At 45.0% G+C, this 17,355-nt stretch overlaps 1 long non-coding RNA gene across 1 annotated transcript in view; it reads left to right on the top strand.

Moving 5' to 3' along the window:
- Window positions 1–13,297: 13,297 nt before the first annotated feature.
- LOC141173273 (uncharacterized) overlaps window positions 13,298–17,355 on the top strand; it is a 171,096-nt gene continuing 167,038 nt past the window's right edge. Inside the window, exons 1-2 of the long non-coding RNA XR_012252638.1 lie at window positions 13,298–13,360; window positions 14,634–14,776. This is a non-coding gene — a long non-coding RNA (uncharacterized lncRNA). The remainder of the gene's footprint in view (window positions 13,361–14,633; window positions 14,777–17,355) is intronic.

The raw sequence follows: 17,355 nt of genomic DNA, 5'->3' as shown, positions 1-17,355 counted from the left end.
GAGTATCCCGGGGTCCCGAAGCATTTCCTTTGAAAAAATGAAGTGTCCAAACTACAGGTGGTGTAGATTGCTTAACAGCTGCGAAAATCCACTGACTAGCAGACACTGCTACTAGACACAAAGTATTTCCTAGGCTAGATGCAGTTAAAAATTTGTAATTAGATACTCTCGTTGGATGCTGATAAAGCATTCTATGGAGTCTCCTGGCACGCCATATATTATTCACTTAAAAAGCTTGGGGTAGGGGTCTAGGGGACCCTTTTATAGCCAAAATAACAGCCCTGTATCGCAATACGTTTCCTAGGCTGAAGATAAATGGAACTGTAGCACCCCGAGGGCTCGGTTGCTACAGAGGTATTGCACCTCACCCTGAGGTGTGATATCTCACTCTCAGGTAAGGATTGAGTCTGGATCAGGACCCTGACACCTGCATGCATTACACCACATTGCCGTGAGGCAGGGCGACCAATATGTCCCTGAGATGGGCACCGAGGTAGGGGAACCCTGTAGTGTTGGAGCAGGGAGGAAGCAGTTCCTGGGTGCATTGAGAAGGAAGTATATAAGGTGGACACAATCTTAGTTCAGTGGAGAGAAGTCTGAGCAGAAGTGACAGGGATCAGTGGCTCTGCATAAGCTCTGCTCCGGAGGCGGGCCTAGTAACAGAGGCCCAGGCCTGGAAGAGGGAGGAGGACGGAAGAGGAGCGGAGAAGGCTCCAGGAACTAGGAACAAAGGGATCTCAGGGGTGCGGACGGGCGAGTCACCACCGCACGCCCGAATCCACCTGCGTGGAGGGGTCAGGCCAAAGGGGGAGACCGGTCCCCGAAACTAGTGGAGGTGGGAAACGACCCTCAGCTAGAAACCGGAGGCTGTGACATTTTATGTGGCGCAGCCCCTCACTACACCCGCTAGGAAGGCACCACATAGGGTCTGGGAAACTGGCACCAAGTTTAGCAAGAGGAGGCCCGAGGCAGCCGGACAGAAGCGTTAGTAAGAAAGGCAAGACTAAGGACACACAAAGGGGGTCCTGTGAAGCGCTCCAAAGTTATCTGTGAGTTGTCTGAGCCCCTCGCCTGGTGAGCACAGTACGACGTGGGCAGCCGTTACCTGCAGAAGTGGTCTGGATAATAAGAACCGTGACTAAAGGCCCTGGACTGCATCTCTGACTCCGTGTCATTACTGCTGCTGCCCTGCACCATCACCCTCATCCTACGCATACACTGCCCTGAGGCTATACTCCTCCCGTGGGGAGTTATACTACGCTCTGCTGCACCCACAACACCAGCCTCAGCGGTCAGCCCTGCAGCGGCGGTTCACTCTGAGCGCAATCCACGGGTGGCGTAGTTGGACATTTAAACATCAAAACCACATAAATAGTTCCACCACCGGTTTGACCGCCCTGAGCCACGGAACCGAGTCGCCGCCATGGAGACTACAACCACCAGCATCCACCAAAAAGGGTCCGGCTCCAGGTGTCCCAAGGCCCAGTGGGTGCGTCAGAACATTTTCATCACCTTTCATAATCACCAATGGGACAAGGCAGGGATGTCCTCTGTCCCCTCTCTTATACATCCTAGTGACGAAGCACCTGCTCTCATCAATTCGCCATAACCCCAATATTAGGTGGATTGAGGTGAGAGGCACCGAGTACAAGTGCTCTGCAATTGCTGATGATGTCCTAGTATATATCACTCAATCACATATATCCATCCCTGCTGTATGGCTGAAATAGATCACTTTGTTACATGGTCAAATTTTAAAATCAATGCAGCGAAGTCTGAGGCCCTTGATGTCTCCCTCCCCAAATCCATACAGGATTCCATCCAGTCCAAATTTCCCTTTGCCTGGCCCTCACAGGATATCAAGTACTTAGGAATTCCTATTCAAAGAGACCTCTCCCGTCTATGTTATCTTAATTTTGGGCCCTTTATTGAACAACTCCATACAGACCACGGTTGGCAAGTTAGAACTGTAAGATTCACTACGTGAACCACTGGTGTTTTGTGGAAAAGCACATGTACACTGTGTTCCAAATTATTATGCAAAAAGTGTTTAAGAGTGATAAGGGAAGAATTTGTTTATTTGTCAGTTAAACTCATTGATGGTGATGTGTGTCAGGGCTCTTTATATCTCTGTAAGCAATTGCAGACACCTGTGCTAATTAGTTTGGCAGGTGTGTCCAATGAAACGCAAGACTACTTAAGAAGGCTGTCCCACATTATTAAGCAGCCTACATTTTCTGCCAAAATGGGAAAGAAAAAGGATGTGTCGACTGCTGAGAAGCAACAAATTGTGGAGTGTTTAGGTCAAGGCATGACTACAATCAACATTGCCAAGACACTTCATCCTGATCATCGCACAATCAAGAAGTATGTAGCTGATTCACAGTACACACGTGTGCGTGCTTATAAGGGCAAATTGAGGACTCTTTCCTACAGGCAATTACGTCAGGTTAAAAGAGCAGCGGCAAAAAAGCCTTGTCATAGCAGCAGACAAGTTTTTGAAGCTGCTGGTGCCTCCAGCGTCCCCTGAACAACAAGATGCAGAGTCCTTCAGAGGTTTTCAGCTGTGCGTAAGCCATCCTGTCGACCTCCTCTATCCACTGCACACAAGCAGAAACGGCTCCACTGGCTAAACAATACATGAAGACTGACTTCAAAACTGTTTTGTTCACCGATGAGTGCTGTGGAACGCTCGATGGTCCAGATGGATGGAGTGGAGGATGGCTGGTTGATGGACACCCCACACAAACACGGATACAGCACCATCAAGGAGGAGGTGGAGTAATGTTTTGGGCTGGAATCATGTAGAGAGAGATTGTCGGCCCCTTTGGGATCCCTGAAGGGGTAAAGATGAACTCCATAATGTATGTGGAGATTCTGAAACAGCACTTCCTGCCATGGTTCAAGAAGAAGAACCTTGTATTCCACAGCAAGATCATTTTCCTGCATGATAATGCACCGTCTCATGCTGCACATAACACATCTGCATCTCTGGCTGATATGGGCATAAAAGGGGACAAACTTATGGTGTGACCCCCATGCTCCCCTGACTTCAACCCCATTGAGAACCTCTGGAGCATCATCAAAAGGAGTGTCTATGATGGTGGGAGGCAGTTCACATCTAAGCAACAGCTCTGGGAGGGTATTCTGTCCTCATGCAAAACAATTGAAGCAGAAACCATCCAAAAACTGACAAATTCAATGGACGAGACAGTTCAGAAGCTCCTTTCGAACAAGGGGTCCTATGTGCAAATGTAACATCACCTAGAATAAAGTTTTGAGTTGAAAACAGTTTGATTTTAGTTTCTAATAACCTGCTAATGCTTTTACTTTAAAAAATGAGCATTTTTTTGTTCTTTATTAAAATGAAAAGGTTGATCGAAGAGTGTGGGGGATCTAAGAGTGTGGCAACCCAGTAGTCAGGATTACTTCGAATTATGACAATCTGAGGGTAATGTTGCAGGTAGTGAAGCAAGAAGGCACTCATGTGTCTTGCGCATCTAGGAGACCCAAAATTATTTTCCGGGCTAGATGCAGCTAAAAATTTTTGTTAATTTGAAAGCTGGTGGAGCTTAGTATAGATGTCCTAATAGAATCAGTACTGCACACTGCTACAAAGCCCAAATTATTTTCCCGCCAAGATACAGATAAACATGATTAGTAATTTTAAATCTGGTGGAGCTTAGTAGAGATGGCCTAACAGTATCAGTACTGCACACTGCTACAAAGCCCAAATTATTTTCCAGCCAAGATACAGATAACATGATTAGTAATTTTAAATCTGGTGGAGCATAGTATAGATGGCCTAATAGAATCAGTAGTGCACACTGCTACAAATTCCAAATTATTTTCCAGCCAAGATACAGATAAACATGATTAGTAATTTTAAATCTGATAGAGCTTAATATAGATGGCCTAATAGAATCAGTACTGCACACTGCTACAAGGCCCAAATTATTTTCCAGCCAAGATACAGATAAACATGATTAGTAATTTGAAAGCTTAATACAGTTGGTGAGGTGATTTTAACAAATCATCAAGCTTTTACTCTCACCAGGATGACACAGGGGTAGAAAAGTCATTTCGGATCCATGATTTGTTCATCTTTATGAACGTTAGTCTGTCTACATTTTCAGTGGTGAGCTGCGTGCGCTTATCTGTCAGCACACCACCAGCAGCGCTGAACGCACGTTCAGACAGAGCGCTGGCTGTAGGGCATGACACGATCTCCAAGGCGTAAGTGGCGATCTCCAGCCATTTATCCAGATTGGAAGCCCAAAAAGAGCAAACGTCTATTGACACAGTCATGGCTTCAATGTTTACTTGGAGATACTTCTGTACCATCGTCTCTAGGCATTGACTATGTGTCAGACATCTAGTCTCCTGTGGCCTTGCAAAGGATGGGCTTAAAAAAGTGGTGAAATGATTCCGCAAAATTGATGTTACCAGCAGATACTCTGTTTCTGATACGGTTTGAGTGCTGAACACTCGACGGTCCCACGTTTGGCAAGTTGGAACTGTGAGATTCACTACGTGCACCACTGGTGTTTTGTGGAAAAGCACATGTAAGATTCTGCAACAGTCTCTGCTGATACTCCTGCATGAGTGCATCCCTTTCTATGGCAGGAATAATTTCTGCAAATTTACTTTTGTACCGGGGATCTAACAGTGTGGCAACCAAGTAGTCGGGATTATTTCTAATTCTCCCAATTCGAGGGTCATGTTGCAGGTAGTGCAGCAAGAAGGCACTCATGTGTGTTGCGCATCCAGGAGCACCAAGTCCCTGTTGTGTTGGTGGCAAGGTAACAATCATGCTTCCTTCCTCTGTCCTCTCCCCCCAACCTCGCACAACAGAAATGTGATCAAGGTCTCCCTCATCTGATGAGTCTTCCATCAGTTCGTCCTCCACTTCTTCCTGGGCTCCTGCACCTTCCTCACTAGTTTGGCTGCTACCATGCACCCTGGTAAAACCATCTCCCCCACCCTCACATGCCTGCCACCTTGGTGCTGCCGACCGTCTGGACCTTGCAGATGTTAGCCCTTCCGCATACAACTCCTCCTCCTCTACTTCCTCCACCTCCTCTTGTGCCACCACCTGACTCCAAATTCTGTTTAACATGTGCTCCAGCATGTAAATCACTGGAATAGTCATGCTGATAATGGCATCAACAGCACTAAACATCTTCGTCGCCATTTCAAAACTGTGCAGAAGGGTGCATAGGTCCCTGATCTGAGACCACTCCTCCAGCGTGATTTTCCCCACCTCTGGATCTCGTTGGCCCAGGCTATACGTCACAACGTATTGCACCATGGCTTGTCGGTGCTGCCACAGTCGCTGGAACATGTGCTGAGTTTAATTCCACCGCGTAGGCACATAGCATTTTAGCCGGTGAAGTGGCAGGCCCAGCAACTTCTGTAGAGATGTAAGTCGCTGAGCTGCGGGATGCGAACATCGGAAGTGAGCACACAGAAACCGTGCCATCTGCAGAAGGCCATCTAGTCCGGGATAGTGGGCTAAAAATTGCTGGACAACCAGGTTCAACACGTGAGCCATACAAGGCACGTGTGTGACATTGCCCGGCGAAGGGCCGCACCCAGGTTAGCAGCATTGTCGCACATGGCCTTCCCTGGTTTCAGGTCCAGTGGAGACAACCATTCAAGAAACTGGTTCTCCAGAGCTGACCACAACTCCTCAGCTGTGTGACTCACATTTCCCAGACATTTCAAAGTAAAAACCGCCTGATGACGTTGAGCCCTGCTGCCAGCATAGTAAGGAGGTGTGCAGGATCACTTCTGCGCAGTTAGAAAGCTTGTGGCATGACCAGACAGGCTTTGGGTGCAGGTGAAGGACCGAGAGGAGGTTGAGGATGCAGAAGCAGTGGAGGAACTTTGAGATAAAGAGGATTGACGCACAACTCGTGGGGACGGCAAGACTTGGAAAGCAGCCCCTTGTCCTGCTGTCACCATAGTTACCCAGTGGCTAGTCAGCGACATGTAACGCCCCTGTCCATGCCTACTTGTCCAAGTGTCTGTGGTGAAATGTACCCTGTCACACACAGAGTTTCTCAAAGAAGCGGTGATGTTGTGTGCGACATGCTGTTGAAGCGCAGGCACACCTTTCTTTGAGAAGTAGTGCCGACTGGGCATCTGGTACTGGGGCACTGCGACGGACATAAGGTCTCGAAAATCCTCTGTGTCCACCAGGCGGAAAGGAAGCATTTCTGTAGCCAAGAGCTTGCAGATGGTGAAATTCAACCTCTTAGCTTTCTCATGGCTAGGAGGAAATGGTCTTTTACTTGTCCACATCTGAGGGACCGAGGGCTTGCTGTTGTGCTTAGACGGAGTTGAGAAGGGTGTCCCCGGCAAACTGCCGGTTTGTGAGGAAGATGCAGGCGGACATGTTAGGTTGCCTTGATCCAAAGGTGGTGCTGTCGATGTCGGACAGCGCTCAACACCAGCTGGTGTTACCACCTCCAAACAAAATGATGACCTGCCAATCACGCTGGCTGTTGCAGGTAAAGAGGTGGCAGGTCTGCGTCCCAAAACAGGTGTGACTGCTGTCCCCCCAGTCACAGAGGATGAAGAGGCCGAGGATGCACAAGATGTAGTAGACGGCGGTTGGCCCGGCAGGCTAGGCCGCATTGTAGCACAGTGAGCTTCCCACTACAACTTATGCTTCATGTCCATGTGCCGGTTCATGCATGAAGTACTCAAACTATGTATTTTTTGGCCTCTACTTAGCTTTTGCTGACAAATGTTACAGATAACACGAGTTGGGTCATCTTTATCGATCTGAAAAAATGCCCAGGCTATGCAAGGCTTAGCACCCATGCGACCTGAAGAGTCACCACGACTTGTGGTCAGAGGCAGAGTTGTGTTTGAGGATGCAGTTGTTGATGTGCTTCCAGTACTACGTCTCGATCCAGGAAGGCGCAACCTGACCTTGTCGTCACTAGCATCCTCCTCCACCTCCTCTGCTGACCTCATCTCTTGGCTGACTGTGGGTTGACAGTAAGTGGGATCTCCAACCTCATCATCATCACCCTGTGTGTTATCACACCCGTCGTCCTCAGAGCCAACCTGTTCCTGCCCTGACAAAAAACTAAAGTTGTCGCTCCAATCAGGTATTTGAGTCTCATCATCGTCTTCCTCATTGTTTCCACCAACAGGTGTTACAGTTTGGGAATGAGGGTCTACATTATGGTCAGAACCTTCTGCGTCTGGTCCTGGATCTGACTCATAAAGATTCTGTGCATCAGTGCAGATCATTTCCTCATCTGGATTCACAGAAGCTCTGGAGCCGACCTCTGATTCCCAGGCTATAGTATGAGTAAACAGCTCTGTAGACTCAACCATCTGTTCTACCCCATACTCAGACAGGCAGCTGGAGACTTGGGAGCTGTGAGGAAGCAAGTGCGATTGGGGTGACACCTCTGAGGACTGGAGTATTTGTGATGTTGAAGTTGAGATGGAGGAGAGCCTACTTAAAGGAGCACTTGATAGACGTTGAAGATCCTGCTGTTTTTGTGCCTCATCTGGAATTTGTAGTGATTGGCGTGGCCGTAAGAAAGGGATCTTATCACATTGTCCGCTAAAAGAAGTAGACATTTTAGTTTGGCTGGAAGATGGTCTTTCTTCTGCAGATGTTACTGTTGCTTTAAAACCTACCCCACGGACACAACCTTTTTTCCCCTTCCCAACATGCCTATTCCCCTTTCCACCAGCAGCAGGCCTTTTTCCACTCATTTTGGTGATTAACTAATTCACAACTATGGAGTTGTTTGCACAAAAAAACAATGGATGGGAACCGAGCAGAGCTGAGTGGCCAAACTGTGGTATTAGGTGAAAAGTATTGGCTGGGTTAGATGCAGATAAAAATTATATTGAATTTGCAACCTGATGGAGGTCAGTATAGATGGACTAATAGAACAAGTCCCACACACTGCTACAAGCTGAAATATTTTTTCAGAGCTAGATGCATAAAAAAATTAGATTTAATTTGCAACCTGATGGATGTTAGTATAGACGGACTAATAGAACAAGTCCCACACACTGCTAGAATCCTAAATATTTTTTCAGAGCTCGATGCAGAAAAATATTATATCGAGTTTGCAACCTGATGGAGGTCAGTATAGATGGACTAATAGAACAAGTCCCACACATTGCTACAAGCTGAAATATTTTTTCAGAGCTAGATGCAGAAAAATAATATATTGAATTTGCAACCTGATGGAGGTCAGAATAGATGGACTAATAGAACAAGTCCCACACACTGCTACAAGCTGAAATATTTTTTCAGAACTAGATGCAGAAAACAATTAGATTGAATTTGCAACCTGATGGAGGTTAGTATAGATGGACTAATAGAACAAGTCCCACACACTGCTAGAAGCCGAAATATTTTTTCAGAGCTAGATGCAGTTAAAAATTATATTGAATTTGCAACCTGATGGAGGTCAGTATAGATGGACTAATAGAACAAGTCCCACAAACTGCTAGAAACCTAAATATTTTTTCAGAGCTAGATGCAGAAAAAAATTATATTGAATTTGCAACCTGATGGAGGTCAGTATAGATGGACTAATAGAACAAGTCCCACACACTGCTAGAAGCCTTAATATTTTTTCAGAGCTAGATGCAGAAATAAATTATATTGAATTTGCAACCTGATGGAGGTTAGTATAGATGGACTAATAGAACAAGTCCCACACACTGCTAGAAGCCTAAATATTTTTTCAGAGCTAGATGCAGAAAAATATTATATTGAATTTGCAACCTGGTGGAGGTTAGTATAGATGGACTAATAGAATGATGCTATGCCCAAAAGGTTTTACTTCACTAGGTGCAGTAAAAAAATTGTATTCTATACACAGGTGGTGTAGCTTGCAACACAGATAGGCTACTCCACTGACTAACACACTCTGCAATAGGCCAAAAAGGATTTGCTTTGCTAGATTTAGCCAAATGCTGTGAAAAAAACTTGCACAGCACTGGCACAGACCTGCCTAGCAAAAATGATAGGAAATGATGTAACTTAGTCCTGAAAAGGACTGCAATTACAATTAGTCTTTACTCCCAACCTATCTATTTAAAAGCACAGACCTGCCTCATAAAAGTCGTATGAAATGATGAAACCTAGTCCTTAAAAGGACTGCAATCACAACTATTCCCTACTCCCAAGCTATCTCTAGATTTGTGTGAAAATTGCCTTGAAATTAACACTGAAAGTATAGCGCACACAGCAACAGAGGTGCCGTCTAACACGCAGCTGCAGCAGTGCGAAAATGGTGGCGACGGGGAAAATGGCTGGATCTTATAGGGCAAGGACATGTGACATACACTGCCAATGACACATGCCCTTGCTTGTGTGAAAAAAAGCACTTCGCTCCGTGTGTGCGCTGCTGATAGGCAGACAGATTGCACCTCCCCACTGTAAATACGGGAAAGAGAAAAAAAAATGGAGATCTTCATTATTCCTCCAGAGATCCTTCCCCTGCCCCTCCCCCCGCCCCGCTGTACACTCAAACTGCCTATTAACATTAATTTTCAGCATTACTGAGAAAAATCAAGTTATGATTTTGGTGCACGAACAGTTATCGAACATAACCTTGAACAGCCAAATTTTTTTCAAATCGTTCGTGTTCGATGAACGGCTCGAACACCGCCCAAAACAGCTCGAATTTGAGATTGGCGAACAGTTCGAGTCGAACACCGCTCATCTCTAGTCAGCACATCCAACTTTGTACAGAACGAAGTATTCAATGAGAATATTTCATTCATTCAGATCTAGGATGTGTTATTTCAGTTTTCCCTTTATTTTTTTGGGAGGGGGAAAACTTTTCCAGGTAGGTGGTGACCATGGTCATAAACTTGTAAACAACTCATGAAAGAATAAATTTACATTAAAACCAAGCACACCATTGTTTTTCTTATGAATATCTCAATAAGTTTGATGTGTCACCTGACCCTCTTCCCATTGAAAAAAATAAAGTTGGATCCAAAATGGCAGACTTCAAAATGGCCGCCATGGTCACCACCCATCTGGAAAAGTTTTCCCCCTCCCATATACTAATGTGCCACAAACAGGAAGTTGATATCACCAACCATTTCCATTTAATTTAGCTGTATCCATATAAATGGCCCACCCTGTATATACAGTAAATATATGTGTTGTGGAATATGTATACTAACTCTAAACAAGCAAATCTCTCCCTGACTCAGCAATGGCTATCCCTACTCGGCCTGTTTCTGGAGTAGACTGAGACGAGCATAGCGGCGCAAGGTCTTAGATAGACCTGATCATGCTGTGCGGCCAGCCAATCACTTTAATGCCCAGAACCAACATGACTACGGCATTACAGTGTGTGGCAAGCAATCCCTGCATCTTCCTTGGCTCTCTAAAGAGTGCCAAACATGCAGGACTGTGACCGGTGTTCCTGCCTGAGCACCCCGGAAATGCTTGCCGAACACCGAGCTTGTCGAGCACCGTGATGCTTCAGCGAGTACCGAGTAGTGGCGAGCACGTTCGCTCATCACTACCCACAATGTGTGTCCTCTATTTCATCTTTCTTCTCTGCAAAATTTGTAAAATGTAACATGGATAAAACTAAATACATCATCTTTCCACTATCTAATTCATCCCCCCAACTGATCTATCCATCAAAGTGAATGGCTGCCCACTCTCCCCTGTCCTTCAAGCTTGACTCTGATCTGTCCTTCAAATGTAAGATCCAAGCCCTTTCCACTTGCTGCTGACTCCAACTCCAAAATATCTCGGGGATCCGCACATTACTCAACCACCAATCTCATCATATTGTACCTTGACTACTATAAGCTCCTGCTCTGTGGACTCCCTTCTACCACTCTCGCACCCCTCGAATCTATCCTAAACTGTGCTGGCCAATTAATCCACCTTTCATCCCTGTATTTCCAGGCTTATCTCCTCTGTCAATCCCTGCACTTGCACCCTGTTGCCCAGAGACTCCAGTTGAAAAGCTTAACTTTGACATACCAAGCCATCGAAAACCTATTTCCTCCATACATGTGTGACCTAGTCTCCTTGTACTAGTTACCTGCACGCAACCTCCCATTCTTCCAAGATCTCCTTCTCTACATCCCTTTTATCTCTTCTTGCCACAATCGCATACAAGACTTGTCCCGTGCATCTTCCCTACTGTGTAACTCTGTACCCCAACACATCAGACTCTCGACTACTATGGAAACCATGAAAAGGAAGCTGACACTTCTTCTGACAAGCGTACAATCTGCGATATCCCTTGCTCCAGCATAACGCTGCACGACTAGCTATACCCTGACCTACTGTATCCTCACCCATCCCTTGCAGATTGTTTGTGAGCCCTCGCGAACAAGGTCTTCTTTTCTCTTGAACCAGTAAGTGACCCCTTTTCACATGTAAAGTGCCTTGGAATAAATGTCTCTGTAATAATAATAATTATAGTTCTTGTACTCTGGGTCATTTGATGGCACTTTTCTGGTGTCTACCTCTAATTTCATGTATTTTGTCAGCTTTTGGGCCCATTCGAAGGTGTTGTATATGCATTTGTTTTTGCCCCCCATTGAATCCTATGGCATTTGGCAATGTTCGGCGAATATTCGACAATTAAATCGGTGAATATTGCAGATTCGACGATCATAATCAGAACCGAACATTGAAACATTCGCTCATCTCTTCATGTACCTGGGATCAGAAGATGTGACATGAACCTGATGGGTGATGATGAGGAGTGGAGGGTCCATAGAGGAAAGCTGTAAGGTAAGTGAATTTTAATTTACAGATATTTATGCTCTGGGGTCTGGATATACTCCAATTAACAAAAGAGAACATTAACTTGGCAGAGAATAACTTCTCATTCGGACCTTGGAGGAATCTAGCTGGGCTTCAGGAATAGTGAAGTCAGAGCCTACGATCTTTTTCTTCTTTATTCAAGGAGACTTGATAAAGACTGCTTCAAAGTAGAAGGAAAAGCTGTCAGGTTTAACAAAAGTTTGATTAGCCAAATTCAACCAAAAAATAAGACTGTGGAGCCACAGACATCTTACCATAGAAGGAATGGCTCTTGTGCTGTAAAACTAAATACTGTCTATGCTATGATACACTGTGCCAGCCAAGCCTTCCTTTGTTTCTGTTGACAAGGCCATTACTAGGATTGTCTTCCACATCATTTGTGAGCCCAAAATAGAATGAGTAAAATATTTGTTTTTTTATAAGAAGATTCATAATAGTGGGAAATATTTTCCTGATATCTCCTCTCTGCTGTGGGCCATTCCTGAGCAGTATGTAACACTTCTGCACACTCATCGTTTGCCTCTCTGATGGAGTTCGGACATGTGGGATCGCTCTTATCCCTACATCTGTGACAACCACTATGTTCTTATCTTTGTTAGTTGGCCCAAAAGCCTTACTTGTGGAAACCAAAAATTATCCGAAAGCTCAGTCACAAGTAAATACCTTACCTATGTTTTTTCAAAGATTCTTGCATCCACAGCTGAATTATTTTAAAATAATGTGGCTTTTAGCTGGTAATCAAACTGGCACAAAGACCTAGTATAAATGGCCATTTAAGTGGTCCTGTCACGAGAACTATCATGCATGACCATGAGCAATTCAACACCAGGTGCCCATTTGGTTAAGAGAGACTTTTGCACCTCTTCTAGCAGTGGTCATTTCTGCAGCCATTGTTGGAAGATCTCAGGGCTTCAAGAGAAAAATATTGTAATATTTGGTGCTTTATAGCTTGCTCCTTATAGATTGTTGATATTTTTCAGTGGAGTTCCAGGAAGCCTGATCCTGTAAAAATTAGTTTTAGGATGCTCTGTGGCTTGAGAGGAAGTGAAAGTCTGCGAGCGGATGTTCATTCGCTGCTGTAATTTGACTTATTACTTACTCAAAGACAATGCCAAATTGGAAAGCCCAGATGACAATGAAGAAGAGTGTTGATACTTTCTCCTTAAACCTCTTTAAAGCTTTGGGTTTGTAATTCTTTCTGTTTCTTATTTTCTTACAATTTCCCACGTCCTTTCATTCAGAGGCGTATCCAGGGGGTGCAGCCGGGGCATGTGCCTAATGCGGCGATCCGAGGTGTCCCCCCCGTCGGCTGCATTCCACCGCTTCCCGGACTGGGATTCGGACGTTCTATGAGTGGGCTGTCAAGCTGAGAGACCGCTCAGAGAAGCTGCGGCATGCAGGCTCCCAGCATTCAATTATACTTGCGTCTTGCAAACACAAGTACAATTGAAGCTCTGACTGTCGGCTTAGAGCGACGTCAGCAGCATAATCAGGTCACATGATCACGCTGATGACGTCACTCGCAGGCGCCCAGAAGAGAGCAGAGCCTCGGTGGTAAGTGCTCCTGTGCTATGCAGCTGAAGGCACCAAAGATTCAGCGTAGGGAGGGATTTATTCAGTGTTGGGAGTGGGTTATTCAGTGTGAAGGGGGGGATTTCTTCAGTGTGGGGGATTATTCAGTGTGGGGGGTATTTATTAAGTGTGTGTGGTGGGGATTTATTCAGTAGAGGGTTAATGCAGTGTGGAAGGGGGGATTTATTCAAGGGGTTATTCTGTGTGGAGGGGGAGTTTTCAGTGTGGAGGGGTTCTTCAGTATGGAGGGGGGTTATTCAGTGTGGAGGGGGTATTTATTCAGTGTGGAAAAGGGGTTATTCAGTGTGGGGGGGTTATGCAGTGTGAGAGGGTTTATTCAGTGTAGAGGGGGAATTTATTTAGTGGAGAGGTTATGCAGTGTAGAAGGGGGAATTTATTCTGTGTGGAAAGGGTGATTTATTCTGTGGGAAGCGAGTTGGGGGTGGGTGCAAACACATTATGGGAAGCGGGAGGAAAAATGTGTGTGGACACAGTATGGGGAGTGGGGGTGATGGGATGCGTGCGGACACAGTATGAGGAGCAGGGGTGATGGGATGTGTGCTGACACAGTATGGGAAGTGGGGGTGATGGGATGTGTGCGGACACAGTATGGTGAGTGGGGGTGATGGGATGTGTGTGGACACAGTATGGGGATCAAGGGTGATGGGATGTGTGCTGACAAAGTATGGAAAGCAGGGGTTATGGGATGTGTGCGGACACAGTATGGGGAGCGGGGGTGATGGGATGTGTGCGGACACAGTATGAGGAGCAGGGGTGATGGGATGTGTGCGGACACAGTATAGGGAATTGGGGGGATGTGTGAAGAGGAAATAGGAGGAAGGGGGAAAGGTGTGAGGAGACTATTGAGGGGAATAGTGTGAGGAGACAGTACAAGGGAGAAAAGTGTGAGTGGGCACAGAATAAAGACTAAGTAGTGGGTCGGGGGTAGCATGTGGGGGACAGTGTATGGTCACAGCCAGGAGGGGACAGTATGCTAAAGAGGGTGGGTGTGATGAGGGGGCATATTATAGAGACTGGTCCCTAAAGGGGTGACACAGTGTGAGAGATTAGTGTGAAGAGAGGGCCCAATATAGGAAAGGAGAGGGCAGAGTGGACAGCATGTACCATAAGAGGGACAGTGTAGGGGTCATATTTTGTGCAGGGATTATAGTGAGGGGCAATTATATATTCAGGGGCACAGCATAGGGCAGATATTTTTATTCAGGATCATTATAATAACACTGCTATCTTTCAGGGCATCGTTTGGGGATGTACTGCATAAGACCAGAGAAGATGGAAGTCTGCAGAGAACATCTGTGGATGAGAAAAGTCATCATGGAGTCTGGACAAGATGAAGAAAAGAAAGAGAGCGACTCCAGAGACAGCTCCACCTATATGGTACCTCAATGTAAATGATTTTTGTGATGCTGACATTTTTATATTTATATTTATGTTAGGAGCATTAAAGGTGTTGTCCACGTTTGTGATGAGTCTGCAGTCAGTCATTCTAAGTGCCACTGACTTCTGAATTCTCACAATGCGCACAGCACGCTGTCAGGAGGCTCTGGTGCTGGCAATTTACATACAAGCATTCATATACTGACTAGACATGTGTGGCCTCACTCAATGAAAATGAATTGAGCAAGGCCAGACACATCTAGTCGGAATGACGTCAGAATTGTACAAATCTCATACTTGTGCTCACATGATAGTCCACTCTTGCCATTGCAAGGGGGAATCCTAAAAGTGCACAGTGCATGCACTGTGAGAATTCAGCTGCCTACAGTCACAGAGAGTTAATGCAGACTTTCACCTCAAACCTGCACAAGCCCTTTAACCCCTTTACCCCCCAAGGTGGTTTGCACGTTAATGACCGGGACAATTTTTACAATTCTGACCACTGTCATTTTATGAGGTAATTACTCTGGAACGCTTCCATAAATCCCCCTGATTCTGAGATTGTTTTATCGAGACATATTGTACTTCATGGTTGTGGTAAAATTTCTTCGCTATCACTTGCGTTTATTTGTGAAAATACTGAAATTTGGCGAAAATTTAGAAAATTTAGCAATTTTCAAAATTTGAATTTTTATGCCCTTAAGTCAGAGAGATATGTCACACAAAATAGTTAATAAATAAGATTTTCCACATGTCTAATTAACATGAGCACAATTTTGGATCCATTTTTTTTTTATTAGGGAGCTATAAGGGTTAAAAATTGACCAGCGATTTCACATTTTTCCAGAAGACAAAATTTACAAAACCATTTTTTTAGGGACCACATCACATTTGAAGTCACTTTGAGGGGTCTTTATGACAGAAAATACCCAAAAGTGGCACCTTTCTAAAAACTGCACCCCGCAAGGTGCTCAAAACCACCTTCAATAACTTTATTAACCCTTCAGGTGCTTCACAGGAATTTTTGGAACGTGGAAGAAAAAAATTAACATTCAACTTTTTTCACAAAAATGTTACTTTAGACCCAATTTTTTTTATTTTTGCAGGGGTAACCGGAAAAAATGGACCCAAAATTTGTTGTGCAATTTCCCCTGAGCACGCAGATACCCCATATGTGGGGAAAAAACACTGTTTGGGCGCACGGCAGGGTTCGGAATGAAGGAGCGCCATTTGACTTTTTGAATGTAAAATTTGAATAATTAGAAGATGCCATGTTGCGTTTGGGGAGCCTCTGATGTGCATAAATTGTGGAAACCCCCCACAAGTGACCCCATTTTGGAAACTACACCCCTTAAGGATTTTATCAAGGGGTAGAGTGAACATTTTGAACCCAGAGGTACGACACAGAATTTGATAATATTAGGTCATCATATTGAATAAGTTGTCATTAGTCTTGAGCGCAAGTGCTCGCTACTTGAGTTTGCATCGGGTACTCAGGTATTCACCATGTATTTTTTTTTCATAATAATATTTATTGATGGGTACATTATATTTTTATTTTTGGTGGATTATTATTATTATTTTTTTTTTTTTATATTTTTACAATTTTTTTTTTTTTAACACTTTTTTACTTTTATTCTTTGTCCCACTATGGGACTTTCACTTTTTTTATTCTGATTGCCTGTATAGCATAGGGATGGAGCACTATCCCTGTGCTATAGAGGCTGTCAGCACTGCAGATGCAGAAGATACTTTGGTCATGCACTGCGCATGACCAAAGTATCTTCCTGCTGTCTGGTGACCCGGATGTTGTCAAGACGACATTGGGTCATCATGGCAACATCCGGGAAGCCGTGGCAGACAGCGTTGGACGCCAGCAGGAGAGGTGAGTATCGCGATCACCTCCCCTTGCCCCCGCAATGCTGTGATCGACTTCGATCGCAGCATTGCGGGGGTTAATGTGCTGAGAGCAGTGTGGGACCACTCCCAGCACATAGCGCCGGGTGTCAGCTGTGACAATCAGCTGACACCCGGCAGGAATCGCGCCCGCACAGCCTGTGTGCGGGCGCGATTGCCATGACGTACTATTCCGTAACTGGCTCTTAAGTCCCAGGGCACAGGTACGTGTTAGTACGTTATGGGCTTTTAATGGGTTAATTATAAAATGAAGTCTGTCGCCAATCCTAGCAGCTTATAATATACTCACATGCAGGATTCAGCTCTGCGTGCAGGTTCCACCAGTCTTCACACGGCCACTTCACTCATAAGCGATTTTCATACTTACGGTCACGTGACAACGAGCTTTTCTTTCTGCTTCTCTCAGAGAGAATTAAGAAGAGTAGCTAATCGGCATTTGACTAAGGCCACGGCCCCACTATCAGTATTCGGTCAGTATTTTTTCTCAGGAGTGGGAGCCAAAACCAGGCGAGGAACAATCAGAGAAAAGGTATAATAGAAACACGTCACCAATTCTGCATTTAACACCCCATAAATTCTACAAATAAATCTTACATCCCTCAGTGATCAGCTTATAATAAAATGTCGAGTGTAATGTTCTATAATCCCCGAGTTCTGTGATA

This window comes from Phyllobates terribilis, unplaced genomic scaffold (genome assembly GCF_046119375.1).
Source record: "Phyllobates terribilis strain yellow unplaced genomic scaffold, ASM4611937v1 Scaffold_1__5_contigs__length_1240528914, whole genome shotgun sequence".
In the NCBI taxonomy this organism is placed as follows: Eukaryota; Metazoa; Chordata; class Amphibia; order Anura; family Dendrobatidae; genus Phyllobates; species Phyllobates terribilis.
The sequence above is the reverse complement of the archived record's forward strand: the minus strand, read 5'-3'. Positions and strand labels throughout refer to the sequence as shown.